At 47.1% G+C, this 8,230-nt stretch overlaps 1 long non-coding RNA gene across 1 annotated transcript in view; it reads left to right on the forward strand.

Annotated features, from left to right (window-relative positions):
• The first annotated feature begins 2,085 nt into the window (after positions 1-2,085).
• Positions 2,086-8,230, forward strand: part of LOC123521730 — an 8,806-nt gene continuing 2,661 nt past the window's right edge. The window contains exon 1 of the long non-coding RNA XR_006680094.1: positions 2,086-2,316. This is a non-coding gene — a long non-coding RNA (uncharacterized LOC123521730). The remainder of the gene's footprint in view (positions 2,317-8,230) is intronic.

An 8,230-nucleotide genomic window follows, 5' to 3' on the forward strand; every position in this document is an offset into this window, starting at 1 on the left:
CCACTACAACTACTATACAACTGATGAACACACCACTGAATCTGGTCATGCAGAAACTGAAGAATTCCCCGATGTTCTCAGTCTGGATTTGATCAAATGTGCAATCACGATGCTTGGATGATTAGTGGCAATTGGAATGCAAAAGGGGAAACAAAGAAGGAGCAGTAGTTGGAAAACAGGGTTTTGGTGAGAAAAACCATGCCGGAGACCACCTGGTAAAATTTTGCAAGACCAACACGTTCATTAAAAATTCCTTTTTGCATCAACACAAACGGCGACTGTACACGTGGATTTCTCCAGCTGAATCCACAGAAATCAAATGGGCTACATCTGTGGGAAGAGATGGTGGAGAAGATCGACATCCGCAGTCACGAATGCTTAGAACATGAGGCCAGGTGCTGGCTGCGGAACGGACCATCAATCGCTCCTATGCAAGCTCCGGTTGAAGTTGAAGGAAACGAAAACTATTGCATACGATCCAAAACCGAACCTCAGTTCTATCCCACCTAGATTTCAAGAACAGATCTGATGCACGAAACAGTGATGGCAGAAGACCTCAGGGGCTGTGTTATGACATCAAGAACATCCTACTTTTCTTCTTCTTTTTCTAAGACCACCATACCTGAAGAAAGTAGAAGGCCATTCAAGAGGCAAGAAGGAAGGTAAAGATAAGAAGAGACGCTGAAATTTGCTCTCAGCCATGCGTACCTAAGGCAAATGGAAGAAACCGTGAGATGTAAGGGCTAGATTGACAACTCCAAAGAGCAGCCTGAGAAGAAAAGGTACAATGTTATAATGAAATATGCAAATACCTGGAGTTTGAAAATCATGTCATAAATGGACCGTTGAAGGCAAGGTTGGTTCAGGTTGGAGAGAGACTTGATACTGGTGTCCAGCTGAAAGGTTTGAAGCGTCTAAAATCATTTGGGAGGACAGTGAATGGTAAGGAGATGAGATTGTATGGCCAGCGTCTGCATCAAAGTACGGAGGCAGGATTGTGTTTATGACCTTGTGTCCAGCGCAAGGTGCATTGGAGAGGGCCAATCGAAGATGCCACGTGTTTAAGAAGCAGCCATTCTTGCAATCGTATCCCCATCACCTGGGAAATTGAGGGGGACAACAAATATCCGTTTACTAAAGGATCAGTAGTAATGGAGGAGAAGATAGTGATTGAGACCACGCCCCAACCAAGAAGCCCAAAGCCACTGCCGTCCCTTTGAGGTGGACTTGTAAGGACAGAGCACAGCTGCTCTGGCGGAGGTCCCAGTGTTGTCGATCTTTACGTAGCTCAGCCTCCACATCCTCATCCTGCAGAGTGGTGTTGGGAGGTAACCACTGACATTTGGGTGTGCAGTTGAGCACTTAACGAATGCCCATCTTTTAACAACCCGAAAAGGCGCACACTGGAAATTGAAAGCGGGGAAGAAGCAGAGCCACATCAGACAGAAAGGCAAACATGAGCCTAAACCCCAAGTAAACAGAGGCTGAGGGAAGGCGTCTGTTGGCTCCGGCAGCTGCCCTTTCTGTCTTGAGAAAATAGCTTAATGAGTCCTGTTCACATCTTTATCTGCTGCTGCTAAAAGTTCCCAGAAGTCTTTCCAGGTGTTAGAAAGATTATGGAACATCAAGGAATTTTTTAAGTTTGAGTGTCCCTGTCAACAACAAACACAGCAAGACGAAATGCACTGTGGCTGAGTTGGTGGCCACTCACAGTGATTCTAAATTACAGAGTTGGACGGCTCCCTGGAATTTTTTTCAAGACTGTAGTTTTTATGGAAGCAGAATGCTGTGGGATGTAAAAAAACTTTTCCCCAGCTTCGTCTTCCCCAAAGATATGAAAAGCATTAGAGGCTGTTTGCCAGCAAATGGTGGAAGTCAGATGCTTAGAGATATTCTCCCTGAAGGCATTCGGCCTTCAGACTACTGTCTGGTCCCACCACAGGTGGGGCTCGCTCCCCACTGTTTGGGACAATGGATTACTTCCCCTGAAAGCCTAGGCTAAATCAAGTCTCCAGCTCCAGGGCAATCAAGGTGAGGCCTCCATCATGAATCTAGGATCCACCCATGTTGTCACGTGTACCCCCAATTCCTCCTCTTCCTATAGCAGGTACACCCCTAGATTGTCCCTCTCACATTGCTGTATAATCTTTAGTACAGTCCCTTCGTGTGACATATGTCTTTACCTGTAATCAGGGGGCTTACACGCCCCCAAAAGATATATAAGCCTTGGTTAGTAATAAATCACTCTCCTCTCTCCTACCTTCTCTGCCCATGCTGTGCGTGGACCTGCCTGTTGAGATCACGGCCATTCAGGAGGTGAGCATGCTACCATGAAATGTGTCTGGCTTCTTTATTTTACTCTCTTTCTCCTATTACTCTATGACTTTACTATAATCTTTATATGTCTCAACCGTACACTTGTGCATACTGAACCCATGATGAGCTGTGAGGGGCTGGCTCACCCCCACAGAATGCCATGTCTTTCTCCAGTGGAGGAGCACCAGGCAGGTTCCAACCACTGACCTTCAGGTTAAGAGCCAAGCACGTTAACGACACACTATCCTCATGTGAAGACACAGAATGTACAAGCTGGCAGGACGAGGAGGGATAAAAGCATGACTGGGCTCCAGCCAGGTGTGGGGATAAGATCATTGATCATGCAAAGAACTCAGTCGAGTACGGTTCACGTTGTTCAAATTTCACCTGGGAGCTCACACCAATGGGGTCCCATCCAATACCCCTCCCAACCCACCAAGCCAAGCCGAGCCAAGTCTACTGCCATGAATTTGATCCTATATGACAGACCAGAACTGCCCCACAGGGCTTCTGAAGCAATATAATCATTGTGAAAGCAAATCTTTCTGCCATGGAGTGACTGGTGGGCTCAAACCTCAAACAATTTGATTAAGAGACAAGAGCTTAAAACCACTGTGTCAGGTGTGCACTTTCGTTGAGAAATAGGATGAGATGAACTCTTCGGGCCAGTGTGTCACGAGGGCATGCTGAGGGACCAGAGTTCATTGCGGGAGTTACAACTCACAAGGGTTATCGAAGAGCCAAAGACAGCGTGGGATGCCATTGATTCTGTTAAGCTTCGGAGACTGCTGGGGTGGCTGCTGGGAGCCGCAATGTTGGCCCTGACTCATGGGGACCTCTTTTGGTCCTTGTTGATCTTCAACATCCTTCTTGGCATGCTCCAGCCCCTGGTTTGGGCTGCTGGGTGTCTTGGGTGCCTTTCAAGCCAAGGGATTCACCTTCCAACAGTGTCTCCAGAAGTCTTCCAATCCAAAAGGGTGCCCAGCCTCCTGCGTCCACTCTGGGGTTGTTCGATGCGAGGCCCTTGCTTCCTCTTCCATCCTGCACTTTAGATCCAGTTCCAGTCTCAGACAAGTCCTGCTTCCTACGTTCCTCATGTGTGCTTGCATTTTTACATGCATCAGAGGGATTCCCTAGGAATTTAGTGTGGGCAGCAGGGAGTGGAAGGTTGCGGGGATCACAGGACAATTCCCATGTGACCAGGAACAAGCACTCTGTGAGGGAATAATGCCAGGAGGCTTTTGGTGACCAGTATACCAACACCAACATTCAAAGGCATCTTCTTGGGTCTTCTTTAGACATTTCATGCACATGTGAACAACCAGGGCTTGGACCAGACCTGCCTTTCCTTTATGTGACACCAGTGACCTTCAGCACTTCAAGGGACCAATGGAAACGCATCCTTGGATGTCGTGAGTGCCATATCCATGGGAGTTGAATTGTTTGTTGTCAACTCCAGTTGTTCAGATAGTTTTCCTAAAAGGTGGGGAGTGGGTACTTACAGGGATGCACTTCAGGTGCTTGGCCGCTAACCCAGAGGTGAGGATTTGGAGGTTGTGTTACTCTGGGTAGACTAGAGAAACAAATGCATAGAAACTCATATGTGTAGAAGAGAGAGTTTTATATAAAGGGTAAGTGTACCTTCAGAAAGCATCCCAACCCAGTCCAGCCCAAGCCTATAAGTCTGATATTAGCCCATATGTGCGATACCAATATTAAAAAGTCCTCTTCAGACTCACGAAACATGTGCAATGACGTCGAATGCAGGAAGATCACAGGCAAGTGGGTGGAAAGTCTTTGGATCCAGTGGCGTTGTACGTATCTCAGCGCTGGCAGGGTCTCCACGTGGCTCCCCCAGCTTCAAGGCTGCTTCAGGGCAGGTCCATGTGCCTTCCCAAGGTATAGTGCCACGTGGCTAGTCAGTAGAGCATCTCCAAGGGAGTGAAGTGGTGAGAGAGAGTCTCTCCCACCTCCAAGGAGGAAATAAATATCAGAGTTTTCCCAGAATCCTCAGGAGAAAGCCATGCCCACAGAGGCCTCATTGGCTATGACCTGATTGACAGGCTAGACTCCACTCCATCCACGCTTAATCCTCTCAAGTCCCCAATTGACACCAGGTGATGTAACCACCTCAGAGGCTCGCGTTCACCTGGATGTGCCTTCAAAGAGAGGCCTGCTGGGCTCCTTCTGAGAAACCAGAAGGTTGAAAACTCCGGGGAGAGTCTGACCCACTGTGGGGGCTACTGTGAGTCATCGTCCACCCCAAGGCATCGGGTGTGTTTGACTGACATCTCTTTTTGGTGGTGGGCGTGGAGCCTTACCATTTGGAAAACAATGAGAAGTTCCCTTCGTTTTAGAAATGTGTTTTGCAGGTCACCTTGGTCGAGGCTACAACAAAGCACCAGTGTCTGTTTTGGAAAAAAAATATGGCCGCAGTAGTCCAAGAATTGGCTTAGTCTCACATGCTTTGAGCATGTTATGGAAAGACCAGTCTCTGGAAGAGCATCACGCTTGGTAAAGTAGAGGGGCATGAAAAAGAGGAAGACCCTGCAGGAGCTGGATTGGTAGCATGGTTGGAAGTATGGTTTCAATCACACCCTTCCTTGGCTTCATGGTGCATGATGACCATTAAACCTCTCGGAGGTGTCTTGTTCCTGCTGGAGAGGTCATTTATCGAATTAAACTCAGCCTCCTCCTAAGACTAGTCTCATTAATACAAGACCCTGAAACCATGAGAAGTGCTTGCTTACCAAGCAGGCTCTCGTGAGAAGACTTACTTTGAAGCGCAGCTTTCTGATAAGGGACCATCCGTTCATTGCCACACTCATGATCAGGGCAATACTATAAAAGGAGAAGCAACATTCAAACCTTCTTAACAGTGATCCCGGCAGCTCCTTCCACTAAGAGACTCACGATCACCGTCAACAGGATGATCCTGTTGTTGACTCTTGCCCTTGGTCTGGTTTGTGGTATAATCACAACTACACACAAATGGACAACTATTTAAAAGAAAGGTGGGGGGGGAGAAAAAGTTGGGGTCGGTTGGGAAGGAATGTGCACGAAAGGATGCTTTGTTTTTGAGACCTGCAGCAGAGGAGACAAGATCTGAGAGCGGTGTGTCCATGTGTCCAAGTGTCTGAATGTGAGACTGTGTCCTCCACAGCAAAATACACTCCCATTGATGCTGTTGGCTCGGTCTAGGTAAAAGCCAGGGATCTGAAATTCACCAGAGCCCCTGTTATTTACAGCAAATGCCCCCAGCAAGATCCCAGTGGATTGCAAAATTCTTCCTTTTGTTCTCGAAATCAGGTCCACTTTATGGCATCTCAATTCTGCTCAGAGGAGCAGTGGGCCGGTCAGCTCTGACTCCTGGTGTTCCCATCCGTCTCCGAGGAGAACTGCTCTCAGCAGGGTTCTTATTAGCACCGTTGCTATTGCTTTCTCTGTTTCTTTTTATTTTCTGAACTAGACAGCCAGGTCTTGCCTTGAGGAAATTCTGGGTGAACTAAAACTTCCAACTCTCTAGTTAATAGTCAAGCACTGGAAATTTTACCCCACCAAGGATCCTATAAAACATTTCTATGGAGACCCAAATAGGTGGATTTAAAATGAAAAATAGCTTGAATTTCTGGGGCATTCAATATCCGGTCTTTTTTCCAAGGTGCCCATAAGTGGGCTCAAACTGCCAATCTCTCGGTTCCTAGAGGAGTGCCGTAGTGACTGATGCTCAAGGATCGCAAGGTTCCCGTGTGAAATACTATTGCTCACTGTCTGCAAGAATTCAATCACGTGCTTTAATTTCTCAGGCCGAGGGTAGGGGGAGTGGTTACATCTCTTTAAAACAGACCAATTCCTCCTAAAAGGATCTGTCTTTCCCTGGACCAGCAGAAGGGCTTTTCCATTTAATCCAACTCTTTTGACATTGACTGAAGAGACGCGCTGTTTAAGATGCCTAATCCCATTACATGTGATCCCACACATAAGGACAGGGACAAATCCACACAGGGGCCAGAACTCCAAACACGGTTTCTGCATGACATGAGCTTCCACGGGCAGCCATGAGATGGGTGGAGATTCGATCTCTGTTAGTTCACCGTCACCATGCATGCTTTTCAGGTGTGAGTGCTGTAATAGAAGGGGGCTAGATGTCTGAAACAGCGCAGAGAGGCCTGGCGATCTGTTTCAATAATGGTGACAGTCATGTAAATCCCAGAAGCACACTGATGGCCTGGGACACTTGGCCATCACAAACGCAATCATTGATTTTACCGGGGCTGGGAATGGGCAGTGTATTTTAAGGTTATCCAAACACTTCCAGGTAAATAAACATAGCCACAATCTATTTCTGTATCTATAGCTATATCATATCTACATCCACATCCACAGACATCTCCATAGCATACTCGTGTGGTGCCTCCACTAGTGCACCAGCCAGCTGACACCTCAGTGTCATTAGTTCAGAAGATCTGAGATCAATCTTGGAAAAGTACTCTTGTCAAGACAAAATGGCCCGCGTAGGGCTGCCCAGCAGACCAGTAGCCTTGACTTCTTCAGGTTGCTTCAGCGGCTCTCATCCATCCAGGTCCCCCAGGAAACGGACCTTCTGGACATCCATTTCCATCTCTCCTGGGACAAAAGTCAAAGTTGGAAGGGCCCACAGAGATGATACCATTTAACTTCCTGCACGTCCTGCATGAACTTGATTGCTTGGAAAAGTCAGGGCATTTTGCCTGGCTTCAGCCCTCGTGGCTGGCAAAAGTAGAATTCAGATGTATGGACTTCTTGTAAGAAGTAGAGACAAGGAATTCAATCTAATCACACTTTTTATTTGGAAAAAACAGCAGTAATTAACCACAACCTATAAAATCAGCCCCTTGTGTATTTTTTTTTTTTGCATATACTTTTTTGGGATACATTCTCCTTGCCTCCTGGAAAGGAAACTATCTCCCAATGAATTGCTGACTATAATAAAACAATTCTGGATTAACTAGAATCTCCCTTGCATAGATCACACCTGTGAATAGTCATACACACATTGCATTGGGTAGATCTGCTGCCCAATGCCTCGTTCAAGTGGGAACATGCAGGAACATTTCTTTGGGGATTAAAGCAGGCCTGCACCCAGCCAAGGTATGTTCAATCACCTCACATATGCATGTGCAAGGTGGAAATTGAATAAGGCAGAGCGCCGAAGAACCGATGCACATGAACTGCCAGAAGAACAAACAAATCGGTCTTGGAAGAAGCTCAGCTAGAAGACTCCTTGGAAGTGAGGATCATGAGAATCCCTCTCGTGTCCTTCAGAGATTTTATCAGAATAGATCGGTTCCTGGGCTAGGATGTCACCCTTGGTAAAGCAGCGAGTCAGCATAAAAGAGGAATGCTTTCCACAAGATGGACTGACACAGTGGTTGCAACAACGGGTTCAAACACAGGAGTCGCAGTGAGGATGGTGCAGAACATGGTGGTGTTTCATGACGTCATACATGAGTGAGTTGGAACAGACCCGATGACACCTCGCAATAACAACAACACACGTATTAAGTGGCAACTATAGATTTCCTTGAAGCAGAGTTACCACGAGCCAACAATGTGTCAATAAATAGACTGCTGTGCACTGATACGATGTGCACCCAAACAAGACTGGGCTCTGGGGAGACGTGGAAAGTGTAGAACCAGCGAAGAAAACCACCGGCGGGTCCACGGTGACTGGACAGATAGGTGTTTCGTGGAAAGGAAGCAAGGCTGCTTTCTGGACTGCAAAAACTTTTTGCATCTTGACAATGGTGGGGTTTGCTCAGGGGAAGACGGGGGCCACCACGGAACTGGGTGCGTCAAGAGAGCATGATCTTTTTTTTTCTTCTTTTTTTTTTGTGAGTGAGTGAGTGAGTGAGTGAGTGAGTGAGTGAGTGAG

This window comes from Echinops telfairi, unplaced genomic scaffold, assembly GCF_000313985.2.
Source record: "Echinops telfairi isolate 266 unplaced genomic scaffold, ASM31398v2 ScPeMD7_53;HRSCAF=182, whole genome shotgun sequence".
Classification (NCBI taxonomy): Eukaryota; Metazoa; Chordata; class Mammalia; order Afrosoricida; family Tenrecidae; genus Echinops; species Echinops telfairi.